This window comes from Mirounga angustirostris, unplaced genomic scaffold, assembly GCF_029215605.1.
Source record: "Mirounga angustirostris isolate CCGP_5_RB_7025 unplaced genomic scaffold, mMirAng1.0.hap1 SCAF_15, whole genome shotgun sequence".
Classification (NCBI taxonomy): domain Eukaryota; kingdom Metazoa; phylum Chordata; class Mammalia; order Carnivora; family Phocidae; genus Mirounga; species Mirounga angustirostris.
The window spans coordinates 14,327,902-14,348,421 of record NW_026991723.1 but is presented as its reverse complement, the minus strand read 5'-3'; the positions used below and the strand labels follow the sequence as shown (position 1 = coordinate 14,348,421).

At 41.3% G+C, this 20,520-nt stretch overlaps 1 protein-coding gene across 2 annotated transcripts in view; it reads right to left on the bottom strand.

The window, feature by feature from the left end:
- CUNH9orf85 (chromosome unknown C9orf85 homolog) overlaps nucleotides 1–20,520 on the bottom strand; it is a 137,337-nt gene that overhangs the window by 27,372 nt on the left and 89,445 nt on the right. The window contains exons 3-4 of one of the 2 annotated variants that reach the window (XR_010407725.1): nucleotides 3,490–3,625; nucleotides 1,140–1,381 (exon numbers count right to left, since the gene is read on the bottom strand). The exons of the other annotated variant lie outside the window; for it this stretch is intronic. The gene's annotated coding sequence lies outside the window, so the exon portion shown is untranslated. Of the gene's footprint in view, nucleotides 1–1,139; nucleotides 1,382–3,489; nucleotides 3,626–20,520 lie in introns of those variants that run through there. 2 annotated transcript variants of the gene reach the window in all.

The following is a 20,520-nucleotide window of genomic DNA, read 5'->3' as shown; positions in this document are numbered from 1 at the left end:
CCCATAGAAAACATAGTCATATTATAATAAACTCAAGGTTGCTTGAAAGACAATAATAATATGTGAAGTTGAAAGGATGACAATCAAGAATTAGGTGCTTAGTTCAAAACAATACCAAAGAAAATCTTTTTTATCCTTTAATTTCCTCTCAAACTCTCTTCATAGAATAGGCTATTTGTTATGAATCAAGGGTAGATAGACATTTGTTGAAAGCTTCAAGTAGGAAAAATAGAAGCCCAAAACAAAGATACAGAAAAGGAATCCAGAGAAAACAGGTATAATGTACAAAGCAGAATATTATACTTTTTAGATATTATTTTCAGCAAGACAAGAGAATATATTTCATCCATGAAAAACTAAACAGGGTGCTATTGAAAAGGAATCAAAAATTTTAAAAGTTCTTGAAAAATCAGAGTTCTTAAAAATTGAGTAGAAGGGCTGGACTCCAAAATTAAGTAAATCTCCCGGAGTATAGACCTATAAAAGATAAAGAGACAGAATAAGGGAGAAAAGACAATAGACTGAGAGAAAAAAATCAAAGATACCTATCAAGTAACTCATAGCCGTTCCAGAAAAAGTGAACAGATAAAACAAAAGGAATAAAATTATCAAAGAATTGATACCCCCCCCAAAAAAAATCCAGAACAGAAGCACATAGTTTTCAGGTTGAAAGGGCTCACCTGATTTAAATAAATGAAAAAGACCCCCAGCATATCGTAATAAAATTTTGGAGGAACAACGTAAATTAAGGACTCTAACCACTTTCAGAGAGGAAAAACGAACAAAGGATGGGGAATCAAAAGGACATTGAATTCTCGACAGCAATACTGAAAGGTGGTAGGACAATTACTTAAAATGTTCGAGGAACCATGCCTGGCAAGTTCTATATCAAGTTACAAGTCACATGTGAAGGTAAAATAAAGACATTTATAGACATGCAAGGGCTCCAGATATTTACCTCACATGCCCCTTATTTAAGATGCCACTGTAGGGCGCCTGGGTGGCTCAGTTGGTTAAGCGACTGCCTTCAGCTCAGGTCATGATCCCAGGGTCCCGGGATCGAGTCCCGCATCGGGCTCCCTGCTTGGCGGGGAGTCTGCTTCTCCCTCTGACCCTCTTCCCTCTCGTGCTCTCTGTCTCTCATTCTCTCTCTCTCAAATAAATAAATAAAATCTTTAAAAATAATAATAATAATAAATGTGTTAGTGGAGCAGAGAGCACAGTGGCTTAACTCAGGAAGTTTTGCTTTGGCAAGATATGGCTGGAGCGTGAGGTCCGACGATGAGCCCTACCTGGCACTGTTATCCAAACAGAGGTACTCCCTTGGGTCTGCTGCACTAGCATTAGTTGTTTTGACGCCTTTGTCAATAAACAAGCCAGCCTGGAAAATATAATAATGGACCGAAATGAATGTGAATCCTAAAGACTCAATCTACACATATATAAGGATTCATGAAAGTCAGTTGCAGCTTCTCACATCCACCAAAAAGAGGCGAAAGGAACAAACAGCAAAGGTTTTATGAAAACAATTACTTTTCTGGATATTTTACTTAATATAATTTTACTTAGTCATTCAACAAATATTTATTTAGTGCCTACCTTATGGGAGGCACCAAGCATTAGACATTAACAAGAAAGCCATTGTCTTTGCTGTTGCTGACATATAAACTAGCAGGAAGATGTGCAGTTAAATAAACAATTACAGGGCGCCTGGGTGGCTCAGTTGGTTAAGCGACTGCCTTCGGCTCAGGTCATGATCCCGGAGTCCAGGGATCGAGTCCCCGCATCGGGCTCCCTGCTCGGCAGGGGGTCTGCTTCTCCCTCTGACCCTCCTCCCTCTCATTCTCTCTGTCTCAAATAAATAAATAAAATCTTAAAAAAAAAAAAAAAGATTTTATTTCTTTACTTGTCAGAGAGAGATCACAAGCAGGGGGAGTGGCAGGCAGAGGGAGAGGGAGAAGCAGGCTCCCCGCGGAGCAAGGAGCCCGATGTGGGACTCGGTCCCACAACCCTGGATCATGACCTGAGCCGAAGGCAGACACTTAACCAACTCTACCCAAGAGTAGAGATACTAACTTAGATTTTGTTAAGTATGCATATTAAGATTTTAAGGGTTAAAAGGAAATAATTAAACCTTCACACTATCTTGAAGAAAGAACTACAATTAAGAGCAACCCAACAGCCCTAACCAAAAAGAATACTAACTGGGTACTAAGTGATATTAGCAAATAACAGTTATTAAGTATGATAATGGTTTGGGGCGCCAGGGTGGCTCAGTCAGTTAAGCGTCCAACTCTTAGTTTCAGCTCAGGTCCTGATCTCAGGGTCCTGAGATGGAGCCCTGTGCCAGGGTCCTGAGATGGAGCCCTGCGCCAGGCTCCACACTCAACACAGAGGCTGCTTGTCCTTCTCTTTGCTCCTCCCCACACTCACAATTATGCTCTCTCTCTCAGTCTCTAAAATAAATAAATAAATTTTTGAAAATCTTAAAAAAAAAATATGATGATGGTTCTATGAATATGTAGAAATGTCCTTATTTTACAAGCGCCCTATTAAAATTGTTCAAAGTATAAATGTCAAACTTTCTGCAATTTACTTTTAAATATGTAAGAAAATATAAATATATGAAGGAATTATGGCAAAATATGTCAACTATAGGAGATAGGTATTCATTAAACAAGTGCTTCTCACACTTAATGTACAAATGAATCAACTGGAGATCTTGTTCAAATGCAGATTCTGATTCAGTAGGTCAGGGGTAGGGCCTGAGATTCTGCATTTCTAACAAGCTCTTAAGTGATACCTGATGTTACTGGCTCATGAACCATATTTTGAGTAGTAAGATATTGCAAAATTTCCTCTGCATACCTGACTGAAAAAATAATTAAGTCTACTCATTAAAGAAAAAGAAATGATGGGCGCCTGCCTGGCTCAGTTGGTAAAGCATGAAATTCTTGACCTGAGGGTTGTGAGTTCAAGCCCCACATCGAATGTGGAGATTACTTAAGAAAAAAATATTTTTTAAAAAAGAAATGAGTATGTAAATTGCAAAACAAAAGAATGTAAGTTTTATTTAAAATTTTTTAAAACTAATTTTTTTTAAGTGAAGTTATTTATTAAAAATAAATTCAGAAGTGGGGCACCTGGGTGGCTCAGTTGGTTAAGCATCTAACTCTTGATTTGGGCTCAGGTCATGATCTCAGGGTCGTGAGATCAAGCTCAGCATTGGGCCCCTCGCTGGGTGTGGAGCCTGCTTAAGATTCTCTCTCTCTCCCTCTTCCTCTGCCCCACCCCCAGCACATACTTTCTCTTGCTCTCTCTCTCTCAAAAAAAAAAAAAGTAAAAAAAATAAAATAAATAAATTCAGAAGAAAGCAATAATGGAAAAAAGAGGGAATATACAAAAATCAGGATGAGAAAGCAAAGGAGAAGTTAGAAATAAATTTGAATATATCAGGAGTCACAAAAAATATAAATGAATCCAATTTACCTGTTAAAAAACTGAGATTGGGGTGCCTGAGGGACCCAGTCAGTTAAGTATCTGATCTTGATCTCAGCTCCAGTCTTAATCTCAGGGTCCTGAGTTCAAGCCCCACATTGGGCTCCATGCTGGGTGTGGAGCCTAACTAAAAAAAAAACAAAACAAAACAAAACAAAAAACTGAGATTGTCAGACTGGGAAATTTAAAAATCCAATTCTAGCCTTTATGGAAGAGAAAAACCCAAGACATAAGAACAGAAAAACTGATAGTAATAAAATTGAAAACTAGATATACGGATATATGGGCAAACACAAACAAAAATAAAAGCTGTTGTAGCTATAGTAATATCCAAAAAAATAGAACTTAAGGCAAAAAATGCTATTAGTTAGATTACAGAAGTTCACTAGATTGATAAAAGTTTGAAGCACTGAATTGTGGTATTCTCATAAAATGGAAAACTCTAAGAGCAGTGAAAATGAATGAAACCAGGAAAAACAGTAAGTTACATAAAGATGTGTGCAATATCATACCATTTCTGTATAGTATAAAACCAGGCAAAATGATAATATATGTTATATTGATAATATAATAATGTAATATATAATATGATAATATATTTATATTTATGATAATATATCATACACACATATACATAAACTATATGCACGCATGTGTGTAGAGTTTAGGGATGTGTAGACCTAGGAGAGGATTATAAAGAAGGACATGAGGATGACAGAATACGAATTGGGATGTATACAGCAACGTCAAGGGTACTAGATGCATTTCATGTGTTAAACCACTCTGTGTACATTGCTCTTCATTATATTTTTTACATTTCATAATATTTTTTTCCAAAGATGATGGAATGAGAACATGTATCTATTCACCATCCTGTTTGAAATTCCATTGTAACCGTAGAAAGGAATTTTTTTTTTTTAAAGATTTTATTTATTTATTTGACAGAGAGAGACACAGTGAGAGAGGGAACACAAGCGGGGGGAGTGGGAGAGGGAGAAGCAGGCTCCCCGCGGAGCAGGGAGCCCGATGCGGGGCTCGATCCCAGGACCCTGGGATCATGACCTGAGCTGAAGGCAGTCGCTTAACCAACTGAGCCACCCAGGTGCCCAGAAAGGAATATTTTTAAAAGAACCAATTTCTAACAGCTCCTGAGACAAAAGAAAAGGGGATACAGATAATCAGACTAAAAACATTGGGGGGATCCAGAGAAATAAGAGGAGAGAAACCACAGCCCAAAACACAGCAGGCCAAGAAAAGAGCAGTCCTCTCTGAAGAAACTCGAAGCTCATTCAGGACTTAAAGCACAGCTCGGTTACTAACACTCAAAATTCTCCAAAGGTAATTGTTGAGCAGCTGACTTAATCAGTCAATTAAGGGATCGGCTTGCAGCGATCATCACAGAATAACTGGACCAAACTGACCCTTCTCCCCTTCCTCCCCCACTCCCCGTGCTCACTCCTCCCCACACTAAGCAGTGGCCAGCAATGGCTTTTAAGCCCAGTAGAAAATCCCAGAGCTTTCTAACCCAAAGATATGCAAAATACTGGCTGAATCAAGCTTAGAGACATATTTTGGTTTGGGTTTTTGTTGTTGTTGTTAAGATTTTATTTATTTAGGGCGCCTGGGTGGCTCAGTCGTTAAGCGTCTGCCTTCGGCTCAGGTCGCGGTCCCAGGGTCCTGGGATCGAGTCCCGAATCGGGCTCCCTGCTCTGCGGGAAGCCTGCTTCTCCCTCTCCCACTCCCCCTGCTTGTGTTCCCTCTCTCTCTGTCTCTCTCTGTCAAATAAATAAAAATCTTAAAAAAAAAAAAGATTTTATTTATTTATTTGAGAGAGAGAGAGAGCGTGTGTGTGTGTGTGTGTGTGAGAGAGAGAGAGAGAGAGAGAGAGCACAAGCAGGGGGAGATGCAGAGGGAGAGGGAGAAGCAGACTCCCTGCTGAGCAGGGAGCCCGATATGGGTGGGGTTCATGACCTGAGCCGAAGGCAGAGGCTTAACCGACTGAGCCACCCAGGCACCCCTAGAGACATATTTTGTTTGAACTCCAGAGCACTGCACTTACTGAAAACTTTTAAATAAAAATCCAGGTTTTCAGCTTTTCGTAAAAAACAAACAAACAAACAACATTAAGGACCAGGCATGCTGGACCCCTCAGTCCTGAATGACAACATCTGCTGGGCCTGAGTTTATGCTCTTCAGGTTCTGAGTCCCTAATAATTTTGGTCCTTAGCCCAGCTGGTTCCTACTAGCATTTTCAGTGTTTTCTTCTGCCTTAGGCCCACATTTCCCAGACTTTCCTGATTGCTAAACAGGTTTCCCAGGCCTTCCCTTAGAGATTTTGATTTGATGGGTGTTATGGGCTGAACTGTGTCCTCCCACCCCCCCAAATTCCCATGTTGGAGTCCTAACCCCTAGTCCCTCAGGATGTGACTCTATTTGGAGATAGGCTCCCTTAGAGGTAATCAAGTTAAAATGGAGTCATTAGGGTGGACCCTAATCCAATAACTGGTGTCCTTATGCAAAGGGAAATTTAGATACAGACACATGCATGGAGGGGAGATGATGTGAAGACTCAGAAGACAATCATCTACAAACAAAGGAGAAAGGCCTGGAACACATCCTCCCCCTACAGCTCTCGGAAGGAACCAATCCTGCCAACACCTTGATTTTGAACTTCTAGATGCCAGAACTATGAGACAATGCATTTCTATTTTAAGCCACCCAGTCGTGGTACTTTGTCCTGAGAGCCCTTCAAATTAATACAGCGGATTTGGTACTGAGTCTAGAAATTTGTACTTTAAATAAATACAACAAACACAGCTGCACATTGCAATGACGGGTGAAGCTGAAAAAGAATACTGATTCCTGAATCCCAACTCCAGAGATTCTGACCTAATTACTCTAGGATGGGGCATCAGCATCAGGGTTTGCTAAATCACCCTAGGTGCCGAAGTTGAGAACCACTAGTTGGGGAACACTGCTCTATGATACCAGATTTGACATTAATATACCAGTGACATTCTATTCCACTTTTTTTTCATTTCTTAGTTTTCTCGTCTGTAAATAATTGATTAGCTGCCATTTACTGGGGCCCTCTGATGTGCTAGACACTTTATAATTTACCTCATTTAACCCCTAATAGTCTATAAATTTGATCCCTGTTTACAGTTGAAGTAAGTGATCCTGAGATTAAATGATCTAAAGTGGGGGCGCCTGGGTGGCTCAGTCGGTTAAGCATCCAATTCTTGATTTCAGCTCAGGTCATGATCTCAGGGTCATGAGATCAAATCCCACGTTGGTCTCACACTCAGTAGAGAGTCTGCTTGAGACTCTCTCTCTCCCTCTCCCTCTACCCCTCCCCACCCCACTCTGTTTCTAAAAAAAATAAATAAATCTTTAAAAAAAAAATGATCTAAAGTGATCCATTAGGGGCACCGGGCTGGGACAGCGTGTGACTCTCGATCTTGGGGTCATGAGTTTATTTTTTTTAAGATTTTATTTATTTATTTGACAGAGAGAGACACAGCGAGAGAGGGAACACAAGCAGGGGGAGTGGGAGAGGGAGATGCAGGCTTCCCGTGGAGCAGGGCGCCCAATGTAGGGCTCGATCCCAGGACCCTGGGATCATGACCTGAGCCGAAGGCAGACGCCTAACTGACTGAGCCACCCAGGCGCCCCTCTTTTTTAATTTTTTTAGGATTTTATTTTTAAGTAATCCTACACTCAATGTGGAGCTCAAACTCACAATCCCGAGATCAAGAGTCGCATGTTCTACTGACTGAGCCAGCCAGGTGCCCCTCACTTTTTTCTTTTTAAGGCAGGAAAACATTTGCAATTCACTTAAATTTATTTCGAAGATCATGAAAGGTGGGGCGCCTGGATGGTTAATTCAGTTAAGCATCTGACTCTTAATTTCAGCTCAGGTCATGGTCTCCGGGTGGTGAGATCAAGACCTGCATTGGGCTCCAGGCTGGGTGTGGAGCCTGCTTAAGATTCTCTCTCCCTCTCTTCCTCCCTTCCTGCTCTCTCTCTCTCAAAAAAATAAAAATCATGGAAGGAAAATAATATTATAGCATATAAAAAAGAACCCTGGTGAGGTGAGACTACTAGGTGGAATCTCACAATGAGTTCCTCTTTTCCACATGGTTAATGAGACTCCATTTCCCCCACTGGCCTGAGATAAATTGCCTCCTGCCACGTACACTGGTTATTACCAAAGTAATCTGCTTAAAGATGTTTTAAATTAAAACATGAATCATATGCCCTATCTCCCTCATAACTGCTACCATTCAGTTTCCAAAAGGGTCACAGTATGTCTTTGCTGGCGAGTTCATCCATTCACTTTATTTCACATTTAGTGAGGACCCACCATGTGCCAGACACCATGCCAGGGACCTGGGAACTGGACTCCCTGCCCTCGTGGAGCCTTACTACAGCCAACAAGAAGGTCAGTAAATGAGCGAATTAGAGATTTTGAAGAAGGCTAGAAAAAGAAAGAAAACAGGATGATGACTGTAGGGTTTGTGGGGAAGGTGGTCAGGGAAGACCTCTCTGAGGAAGGAATATTTAAGCTAAAACCTGAAGATGAAGAGGGAGCTGGGGAGGCAAAGAGCTAGAGCACAGTGTCCTGGCACAGGACGAGTGGGGATGAGTTTAATGTGTTTGAGGGACAGCAAAGGCTGGTGTGGCTGAAACACAGGAAGTAAAGAGAGGGATCCTATCAGATGAGGTTGGGTTAATATCAGTAAGTACGTTAAGTAGACAAGTCTTCCTTTGTCCCTCGTCAGACATCTACCCCATTTTCTCAAGTGGCCACCTGCCAGGAGAGCCAGACTGGGAGCTGTAAGAGGAGGCATCTGGGCCTTTGAGCTACTGGTGATCCTGACACACCCCCAGTTACACCCACGACTCTAGGAGATCACAAGCTCAGGGAGAAGACACTTTCCAGTATTTGGTTCTCCTATGGCCATTGTTTCTGAACTCAAAAATATAATAATTCAATAAATCGTTATACTATTTATAACGTGGATAAGCATTGAGTGTTATTAGCAAACCAACTTCTAGGCAACTCAAACCAAAAAATGGATACAACTTCCAGGGGTTGGTTCTAAAACCTGCTTCTAAGTTCTTCCTGGTTATGTGGGCAGCTAAAGAACCCTTGACTGAATCATCCCTCTGGCTCACCTTTCAAATGCCCCATGAAGACACAATTACAAAACAATAGAAAGTCCCAACAGGACCTCAAAATAAAAATATCCATCATCAGGTAGGGCAGATCCCAATTTTCAGTAAATATCATGTGACTGAAACCATCACTGGCTGGTTCAGGTTATGACCTCTGAAACTAAACTCCGGAGCCAAGAGAAAGTAGAACAAAGCCTCTACTGGAGATGGGGGGTAGGGGATGAATATTAAAAATATTTAACAACCGGTAGCAAGTGGTCACAGATCAATCAACACAGGGGCCAGCAGCAAACCCCTGCTTTGTGTACAGGGGTATGAGCAGGAAGGAGGTGAATGTCAGACCAGCTTCCTCTATTCTCACTTTCCCATCCATCCTGGAGAGTCAGAGACAAACCAAGAGGTCACCCAAAACTATGGAACCTCTTCTGAGGCAGTTAGGGCCACTGCCACACCCCTAAACCGAACTATGACTTTCTCTTTATCCATTCTCAATCTACAAATCCTAGAAATGCAACATGACCACTGATGATATCTGATGCTGCTTGCAAGCTCAGGAGAGGTCAGGAAGCAAATGTTGTTCCCTAGGCATTGTAATTTTTTATGCTTCTGGTCAAAACAAAATAAAACAAAACAAAACAAAAAAATCACAAGCTGATTTGGATTACCCAGGAAAAAATTCTCCATAAGGTTAAGGCATGAGGTATCAGGTCCAAAAGAAGAGCCAGCCAGGATGCCTGTCTGGCTCAGCCAGTAGATTTTGAGACTCTTGATCTGGGGATTGTAAATTTGAGCCCAGCGTTGGGTGTAGAGATTTCTTAAATGTGAAATCTTTTGGGGCGCCTGGGTGGCTCAGTCATTAAGTGTCCCTTTGGCTCAGGTCACAATCCCATGGTCCTGGGATTGAGCCCCACATCAGGTTCCTTGCTCAGAGGGGAGTCTGCTTCTCCCTCGCCCTCTGCTGTTGCCTCTGCTGCTCCCCCTACTTGTGCTCTCTCTCTCTCTGTCAAATAAATAAATAAAATCTTTAAAAATAAAATAAAGGGGTGCCTGGGTGGCTCAGTCGTTGGGCATCTGCCTTTGGCTCAGGTCATGATCCCAGGGTCCTGGGATCGAGCCCCGCATTGGGCTCCCTGCTCGGTGGGAAGCCTGCTTCTCCCTCTCCTCCCCCTGCTTGCGTTCCCTCTTTCGCTGTGTCTCTCTCTGTCAAATAAATAAATAAAATCTTTAAAAAATATATAAATAAATAAATAATAAAAATAAAATAAAATCTTCTTTAAAAATAAAATCTTTTAAAAAACAAGAACAAAAACAGAACAAAACAAAAAAGAGCCAGCCTTAATCTAAGAGGACTAAACTTGACCACCTGAGAAATACTTCTGGCTAAAGCTGAAACCAGACCCCAATGATGGTAAGAGAGGAGTTCAAAGGCCCCCAAGTGTGGTGGAGGCAGGAAAGATTGAAATCTGGAAATTAAGTTGGAACCATATCTTACACCTTACTCTAAGAAAATTCCAAGTGGATCAAAGATTTAAATGTAAAATATGAAGTTCTAAAAATAAAACACATGAGAACTTTTTTATAACTTTGAAGCAATGAAAACCTTACTAGCTTTGTTTAGTAGTCATTAAAAAAAATTGGCCAATTGGTAAACTTTAACTACATTAAAAAAGCAAAGAAAAGCTTCTGCATGTGTGTGGGAGGGGGTGGGGAGAGAATATAAGTAAAGTCAAAAATAAATGACACCGTCAACCATATTAGAAATAAATAAATGATAAATTACGCCCTGAAATATATCTTTACAATTAATATCACAGAAACAGAGATAATCTCCCTAATATTTAAAGAGCTCCTAGAAATTAAAAAAAAAAAACCACTAACACACAGGTTTTTAAAAAAGGCAAAGAATACAAACAAACTATTCACAGAAAAGAAAGTACAAATGAGTATAAATTAATGAAGAGTTGTGTAACCTCACTCATACTGAAAGAATTGCAAATTAAAACTATCCTGAGATACTATTTTTTCCTCTACTAAATTGGCAAAAATGCAAAAAAGTAACAGCTATGGGAAGGCTATGGGAAGACGGACACTTTACTTAGATTGCTGGTAAGAGTTTAAATGGATATAACCCCAGGGGAGAGCTGCTCGTCACTATCAAGATTACTAATGCCAATTACTTTCATCCAGCAATTCCATTTCTCGGCATTTATCCTGCACCTATTAGTACATACTACATACATAGTATACAGAGTTATTCATTGTATTATTGTGACAGCAAAAGATTGGACCCAAATATCAATCACAGGGGACTATTATATAGCAGTTATCACGTTCGCCTAACACAGGGGACTATTATAATAATACCACTGCATATAGTAAAATACTATACAGTTGCAAAGATCAATGGGGAATTATTCTTGAAGCAATTTGAAAATATCTCTAAGATATGGTGAGTGGGGGAGAAAGCATGTTGCAGAACAATGTGTATAATATAATAGTATTATATAATTATATATATGTTACACATAATGACAATATAATATAATACCTCCTGAATATAAAAGGGAAGAGAATAAGAATCTACTACTTTTGAGGGCAAATAAAAAAGTTCTAGAAGAATACTGTGCTGGATATTCTTGATTTTGTTCCTCCACCTCTAATCTTCAACCTTCCCCCCCTCCCTCTTGCCCAGCAGGCTGAATATTATGCTTTAGGGATGCCCTCTCACTTTGGGCTGGATTTGGCAAAAGGGAGGTAGACCAGGAGAACAGAGGACAGAAGAGTGTGATGGGTGGTATTTATTTTCCAGTGACAGCTACTAGTGGGCAACACTTCCTAAAACCCCCTCCAGTTCCAGTAACTGTTCCCTACTTTGTACCTTGAGCCCTAGCAATCACATGTTTCCCCCACAACCCTGCTTCTGCTAGCCCTGGCATGCTTGATCATCCTTGGTTGGTTTTCCTTAACCATGCACAAAACTCTGTAAATAGTCCCTCCATCAGCATCTTCTCGGCTACCCAACTTGAGCTTGCCATCTATTTCATGCTGGATCCAAGACTGACACAGATATTGAGCTGATGGATTTGAGGGACAAAAATGGAGATTTTTTTTTTCATTGTACACTGCTTTATTACTTTTTGGTTTCTGAAGCATACGAATCTACGGCATATTTAAAAATTTTAACATATGCTTTTTTAAACTTTTTTTTTTAATTTTATTTATTTATTCATGAGAGACAGAGAGAGAGAGAGAGAGGCAGAGGGAGAAGCAGGCTCCCAAGGAGCAGGGAGCCCGATGCGGGACTCGATCCCAGGACCCTGGGATCATGACCTGAGCTGAAGGCAGACGCTTAACCATCTGAGCCACCCAGGCGCCCTTGCTTTTTTAAACTTTTATTTTAAAATAATTATAGATTCACAGAAACTTGCAAAAATAGTAGAAATAATGGAATCAAGATCCCCTGTGGCCTTCACCCAGTCTTCCCCAATAATTACATCTTATGTAACTATAGTATAATATAGGACAATAACAAAGTCAGGAAACTGACATTGGTACTATATAATGGCATAGTTCTTTAAAAAAAAAAAATTACTTATTTATTTGAAAGAGTGCGCGAGTGCGAGTGGGAGGGCAGAGGGACAGAGGGAGAGAGTCTTTTAAGCAGACTCCATGCTGAGCGCAGAGCCCAAAGCAGGCCCATGATCCCATGCCCCGGAGATCCATGACCTGAGCCAAATCAAGTTGGTGATTCAACTGACTGAGCGACCCAAGGACCCCTATACTATACAATGGCATAGTTTTATTATTCTTGAAGCAATTTGAAAATATCATGTAACCCTACTGTAATCAGGATACAAAACTATCCCATCATCACAAGGCTCTCCCTTATGCTACTCCTTCACCATTACACCCACCATTTCTCCCCACCACATCCCTAACCCCTGGCAGTCACTAATCTGTTTCCCATCTCTATAATTTTGTCATTTTGAGAATGTCGTATCAATGGAATTGTATAACATGTGACCTTTTAAGATTCACTTTTTTTCATTTAGCACAATGCCTTTGAGATCCATTAAGTTGTTGTACCAACAGTAAGTTCCTTTTTTATTGTGGAGTAGTATTTCCTGGTATCAATGTACCAAGTTTATTTAATCATTCCCTTATCAAGGGACATTTTGATTGTTTGCAGTTTGAGGCTATAAAAAATAAAACTTCTGGGCGCCTGGGTGGCTCAGTTGGTTAAGTGACTGCCTTCGGCTCAGGTCATGATCCTGGAGTCCCGGGATCGAGTCCCGCATCGGGCTCCCTGCTCAGCGGGGAGTCTGCTTCTCCCTCTGACCCTCCTCCCTCTCATGCTCTCTGTCTCTCATTGTCTCTCTCGCAAATAAATAAAGTCTTAAAAAAAAAAAATTTTTTTTTAAATTAAAATAAAACTTCTGTGAACATTTGCGTACAGAGTTTTGTGTGGACATGAATTTTCATTTCTCTGGGATAAATGCCCAGGTGTATGATTATAACTCATACACTAAGTGTGTGTTTAGTACTTTAAGAAACTATTTTCCAGAGTGGGTATCATTTTACCTTCCCACCAGCAATGTGTGAGAGATCCAGTTTCTCCTAACCATTGCCAGCATTTAGTACTCTCACTACCTTTTAACAGTTGTAACAGATGCACGGTGATATCCTACTAGGGTTTTCATTTGCATTTCCCTAATGGCTAATGATGTTGAACATCTTTGCCTGTGTTTATTTGCCATCCAGATATCCTCTTCAGTGACATGTCTCTTCATGTCCTTTGCTCATTTTTTAAAAGATTTTATTTTTAAGTAATCTCTCCACCCCATGTGGGGCTTGAATTTACAACCCTGAGATCAAGAGTCACATGCTCCTTCGGCTGAGCCAGCCAGGCGTCCCCACCTTTGCCCATTTTCTAACTGGATTGTTTGAACATATACATGTAAAAGGTTTATGGGTTTACACTGGAAATGCAAGTTTATTTTGTAAGCATGAAGGAAGTATAGGAGGGCTATTTGATGACATTGTAGCTGTTTAAATGCAGATGCAGGAGATAGAATGATGATGAAGCTAAGACAAATATTGACAAAATAATGTCATGTGTGAACACAAAAGGGAGGAAGGAAGGGGGAAAGGAGGAGGGGAGTGAGGGGCAGTGGAGAGAGGAAGAAAGGAAGAGTGGAAACAGAGCAAAGCCAAAGAGAGCAGGATAGATAGAACAGAAAGAATAAAGAAGGGGGAGAAGCAAGAGATACAGTGGCTTCTGAGCACACTCTAGAACAAGGGCTTTTATCAAGGGTAGAAGGCAACTCCAAGACAGATGGGCAAGGTTGTCCATAAAGAAGTTTTGGGAGGAGCCTGGCTGGCTCAGTCAGAAGAAGATGCAACTCTTGATCTTGGGGTCATGATGTTAAGCTCCACATTGGCTGTAGAGATTACTTAAATAAATTAAAAAAAAAAAAAGTTTTTGGTATTATAAAATTGAATTGTAACCTGCAAAGTGATGAAGACTCTGACTTCCTTTAAACTAAATCTAAGCTGACAGCTAGTGGAGGGGTTGAAAGAGAACTGGGAGTCAAGGGATATAATCTTTAAGATTTTATTTCTTTTTTATTTATTCATTCATTCAAGAGACAGAGCAAGGGGAGGAGCAGAGGGAGAGGGAGAGAAACTCAAGCAGACTCGGCACTGAGCATGGAGCCCGACACAGGGCTCCATCTCACGACCCCGAGATCACGACCCAAGCTAAAATCAAGAGTTGGTCGCTCAACCAACTGAGCCACCCAGGCACCCCGGGATGTGATCTGACAAAGCTCTGATAAGCTCTTTCATCTGTGGGTTGGGAAATCAAATCATCTGCCTCTCCTATCTCTTGAGGGCTATATCCTATAAAACACTTACTAGAAACTACTTTTGCATCTGAAAGGTCTTACAAATAAAAATTGTGATTGCCAATATTATTATGACTATGTGTTCTTTACATTACAGTTAAATTAAAATACTCTATAAATGAAACTGTAACGTACATAAAGTGTGTAGGGCCACAGAGAACGAGGGGGGGTGAGGGACACAAGAGAGGCTCGAGTTAATGACCTTGGGAGGCCATGAAGCAGTATTGGCTTCAGTGAGAGCCACCTCTCAACCTCTTTCTTCCCGTCACGGCAATGAGAGGAAGCCTGGGAACATCCAGCAGTTGGCGGGATGGGAAATTCCCGAGGTGGTTTCTCATATTCAACTCTCTTCTCAATCCCAGTTAGACCTCAACTCAAAGGAACCCTCCTCTTCCCGAAGAAGCCACCACCCTGATCAAAATCCTTATCAGTACATTCCAGAATTTCTGCATCAGTCTCTAACTCAGCAGAACATCAGTATTTCCCCTCAACTGCTCTTCCTGATTTCACCATCTCAGTCAATGACAAGGTTATCCTTTTGGTGTAAACTTTTCAGTTTCCAAACTTTGAAGTCATTCCTGAATCCTCCTACTCATATCCAGGACCACATGTGACATCGAGGGCCTTAGGCACTTTGCCTTCATGGTTCTCTTTCTCCATCAGAAAAAATATATATAACCATATTAAATATATACATATACTTTACAACTGCATGATTACAAAGATGATGTATATAGTCCAACCTGGATTCACTTTATATATTCTTTCTTTTTCATTTTGAGATAAATTAAAACTAAAACATTTTTGTGGACCCCTGAATGTATCATGGGTCCTAGGCACTGTGCCCACTGCCTAATGGCTAAGTCAGTCCTGCTATTCGCCAAGATCCACAGTCTATGGGACGAAGCCCTAACTTTCTGTTCTGGAGTTCAGGGCCTTCAAAAATCTGACTGTTCACCAGTCAGAGTCTTTTTGACTCTGCTTTCCCACACAAATGCCTTTCCTTGGTCAAGCTGGCTTGCCCACTAGTTCTTGAGCATAGTTGTTCCTTTCACCATTGTTGGAGTTGCTTCTCTCCTTTTGCAATCTCCTTCCCCAAATCTTTACTTTGATTTATATCTGTCATAGGAGGCCCATTTAACTCTGGCTTGAGGGAGACAGCATGGTATAGGCAGAAGAACACGAAGTAGATTTAGATGGCCTTAGGTTACTTTTCCTCTCTGAGCTCATTTCCTTTCTTCTAGGGGCGCCTGGCTGGCTCCCCTCCCCTGCTCAGTGGGGAACCTGCTTCTCCCTCTCCTCCCCGCTCATGCTCTCTGTTGCTCTCTCTGTCTCTCTCAAATAAATGAATAAAATCTTTAAAAATTAAAAAATTAAAAAGGATAATATCACCTCTCTTTTAGGACTGACATGAGGCTTACATGGGAGGAAGTACAAAACAAAAAACAGAAAACCCTAGAAAGGTACTTGGCACACAGCACCCTTCCTTCCTTTCCCTTCTCACTTCTTCCTAACTGTGCAAGCTTTCAGTGATCTGTTTCTCTGTTGAAAGTCCTCTACTAGGGACGCCTGGGTGGCTCAGTTGGTTAAGCGTCTGCCTTCAGCTCAGGTCATGATCCCAGGGTCCTGGGATTGAGCCTCGCATCAGGCTCCCTGCTCAGCGGGAAGCCTGCTTCTCCCTCTGCCTGCCACTCCCCCTGCTTGTACTCTCACTCGCTCTCTCATCTGCGCTCGTTCTCTCTCTCTAGCAAATAAATAAAAAATCTTTTTTTTTTTTTAAAGATTTTATTTATTTGACAGAGAGAGACACAGCGAGAGAGGGAACACAAGCAGGGGAAGTGGGAGAGGAAGAAGCAGACTCTCCGCCGAGCAGGGAGCCCGATGCGGGGCTCGATCCCAGGACCCTGGATCATGACCTGAGCCGAAGGCAGACGCCCAACGACTGAGCCACCCAGGCGCCCCATAAATAAAAAATCTTGAAAAAAAAAAAAAAAGAAAGTCCTCTACTAGATGCTTAGTCAAACCCAGACAATCTTTCTTCTTAGATTGGGTTATAAGCAGAAATATATAAATACAAATAAACTTCACTGAGCTGTAATAGGCATACCACAAATTGCATATATTTAAAATGTACAATTTGGTGAGTGTAGACTTATATACAAACCCATGAAACAATCACCATGATCAAGATAATAGGCATACCCATCACCACCAAAACTTTCCTTGTGCTGCTTTGTGATCCATCCTCCCAAACTTCCCAGGTCCCCTCCTGTTCCAGGCAATCACTAATCTGCTTTCTGTCACTGTAGATTAGTTTGCATTTTCTAAAAACTGTATATAAATGAAATCATACAGCATGTACTTTTTTATGTCACTCCTTTCATTCTGAGATTCATCTATATCATCACATGAATCAATAGTTCATTCCTTTTTAATGCTGAGTAGTATTCAATTGCATGGGAATACTACAGTTTATCTTTACACCTGTTGATGGACATTTTAGTTTTTTCCCAGTGTTAGGCTCTCTAAATAAAGTCACCATGAACAACTTTGTGTGGACATATACTTCCATTTCTCTTGGGTAAAGACTAGGAATGAAAAGACTGAGCCATAGAGTATACGTTCACCTTTCCAAGAAATTGCCAAAGTTTTTCCAAAGTGGTTGTCCCGTTTACATTCCCACCAACATGTATGAGCCAGCCTAGTAGCTCCTCATTGTTGCCAATACTGGGTATAGTTAGTCTTTTTAATTTTAGTCATTCTAGTGGATGTTTAATAAATATATTATTTTAAAAGTTTATGGGTCAGACATTTAGAACACAAAGGCAAGTGAATAGACATAGCTGAATTAATGCTCATATTAGCTCTATGCCCTGATTTTTTTTTTTAATAGAAATCCTAAGCCTGAGACTCCTGAGTCCTGAGTGTCACCTTTTGGACTTCTGAAGCTAAATACTGAACCCTCTAAGCTGTGATTCCCTCTAAGCCCTGGTCTGAACAATAGAAGTGAAAGAGAAAATGAGAGAAGGATAAGCCATTGAATTACTTACTTACTATTGTGGTGGGTTTTTTTTTTAGTTCCTCATGTTTACTTTTTAAATTTTTTTGAAGTTTTTATTTTAATTCCAGTTAGTTAACATACAGTATTATACTAGCTTCAGGTGTACAATATAGTAATTCAATACTTCCATATATCACCCTGTGCTCATGTTGTTTTAATTATTTTTTTCCTTGTTTTATACAAATGTCCATATCAGAAGCTCAGTGTTGGCTTTTGCTGTGGGCAGGTGGGGCTCTTAGCGGCAATGGCGGCCAAATAAGGGCAAGTCCATCCTGTTCAGTTTACACCTAGTTCTGTCCCTGCCACTCTGGCCCCTCTGTATGTAGGTAGGCTCACTGAGAAAGCATCAGAGTAACTGAAGAAAGAAATCAACTGGTATCCACAGGACAGGTTATCTTGTCGACTCATCTATTAAGAGCATCCTCTGTAATATACACTCTGTGTCTGCTCTGAAACATCCCTTAACATACTTCTCCTTCATTGCCTTCATGATACCAGTTTTCCTATATTGTTTTCCCCAAGTCCCTAATAAGCTGGATAGTCTGTTTACTACTGTTTGTGAATCACCTGAGATCCGAACAGTCTCTTCTTTCACACAAAGTGACAACCAGATGTACCATTCAAAGTTCTGCCACTGGGAGGATTTCCCTTCTCCACGACCTTTTAGGGCCATCCTCACATGAAGCTGTATGCCAGAGGCTACAGATGCGAGCATATTAGAAGATCCCACAGTATACGAGGCCCATACTCCTTCATCAAGTGGTCATCAAACTCTTCCCCTGAAGCCATGTATATGCAGTGAGGAAGGGCAGTGAAACGGAGGACCAGGCAATGGGGGAGGCTTGAGTCATCCGCTTGGCAGTTCTCTTGACCCTTGGATCTGCGTGGGACTGACTGCATAGATCTTATTTCCATTTATAATGGAAGGCTGCTACACACACATTGCTTTATGGTTAGTGGAGGCTCCCATCCACGTTGGGTAGGTGGGTCACACACATATATGACGGTCCATGGTAAGGCTTTCAGGCTCTACCACGCCACAGGAGCAAGCCAGAGCTGCTCTCAAACGGTAATAATTGCCAGCAGGTCGTGAGTTTCCTACTGGGGATTGCTAGAGGTTCTAGAATATATTCTCTTGGTCACAGATATGTTGGGTATCATTGGGTCTGCTGGGCCATACGGCTCAAGTGGCAGGCAACTGGCACCTCAGCCCGTACCTGCTTCAGAACGGTTTCTTGCTCTGGATCCTACTCAAAACTATCAGCTTCACAACGTACTAGGTAAACAGGTTGGAACGTCATGCTCAAGTGTGGCATACGTTGCTGCCAAAATCCAGAAACCCAACGTACATTGTGCCTTCTGTAGTGGTGAAGGCAATGAAGCAACCTGTGTCTCACTTTAAAGAGCCATGCCTCAGGGGCGCCTGGGTGGCTCAGATGGTTAACCGTCTGCCTTCGGCTCAGGTCATGATCCCAGGGTCCTGGGATCGAGCGCCGCGTCGGGCTCCTGACTCAGCGGAGAGTCTGCTTCTTCCTCTCCCTCTCCCACTGCTCATGCTCTCTCTCTCTCTGTATCTCTGTGTCTCAAATGAATAAATAAAATCTTTAAAAAAAATTTTAAAAAACGAGCCATGCCTCAGACTATTGCACTCATCAAAACATCACACATGCGGCAGGGCCCTGAACTCTCATAGACTTTCTCACCTACCTTCTGGCATAAATGTGACTTACTAAAGCATGTAGGGTACTTGCTACTTCCTGTTCCCCAGTTCCAATTAGCATCATGTCATCATTCCAGTGGATCAGACTGAGGCTATGTAGACTATCAAGATGATCGAAGTCCCTTTGGGCCCTATTACAACAGACTGCAGGAGAGTTCACAAGGCCTAGAGGCAAATCAGTAAAGGTATATTGTTGCCCTGCCTGGCAAAGGCAAACAGCTTCAAAATGCTTCACATTGTTATTAATGATGAGGATGGAAAAAAAGCATTTGCCAGGTCAATAGCTATAAATGGATACATGAGGCTATACTGATTTGTTTTAGTAATGATACTGCAGCGAGGCCATAGTTATGATTGGCATTACCATCTGTTTAATTTTGCCATAATATATAATCATCTCCGTAACCCATCTGACTTTTGTACTAGCCAAAGAAGCAACTGGAATGGGGATGTGACAGAATCGTACCACTGCAGCTTTCAAGTGTTTGATGGTGGCACCGACCTCTAGAATTCCTCCCGGGACAGGGAATTGCATTTGGCTTACTATCTTGAAGGGAGAGTTTTCACTTGACTTTTTCTATAATGGTACCCACAGTGTCATCTGCTCTGTGACTATAGGAGATGTGCTCTTTTCCTGCAAAAGCTTCCGCCCAGGCTTTCTGATTATCCACTTAAGTTGGAAACTCACAGTTTCATTTATCCTTTGTACACACTCTGGGACCGTTAAAGGAAGCCAGGTGGCTCCATGATCTATATAATCATTATTACCACCAAAATGACTAAATGCCACGACTACTTGATCTGTCCTCCTCCTGCCCACATGGGGATAATCTGAATAATCATAATGCTGCTATATTCCAGGGATTATGTGTCCCATTTTCCACTGGCAAATAAGTCTATGCTTTTCAAATAGATGGGCAACCCAACCTCAGAATCCCATTCTAAATGTCTATTTTCTGGGGCCACTTGTGATAGCAATTTTTATGTCAGTCAAGATCCCAGAAAGAAAAAGATGACATGCTAATATTGGATAGTTTAGGGGTGCCTGGCTGGCTCAGTCCATTGAGTATGTGACTGTTGATCTCGGGGTCATGAGTTCGAGCCCCACACTGGATGTTGAATTTACTTAAAAATAAATAAATAAATAAATAAAA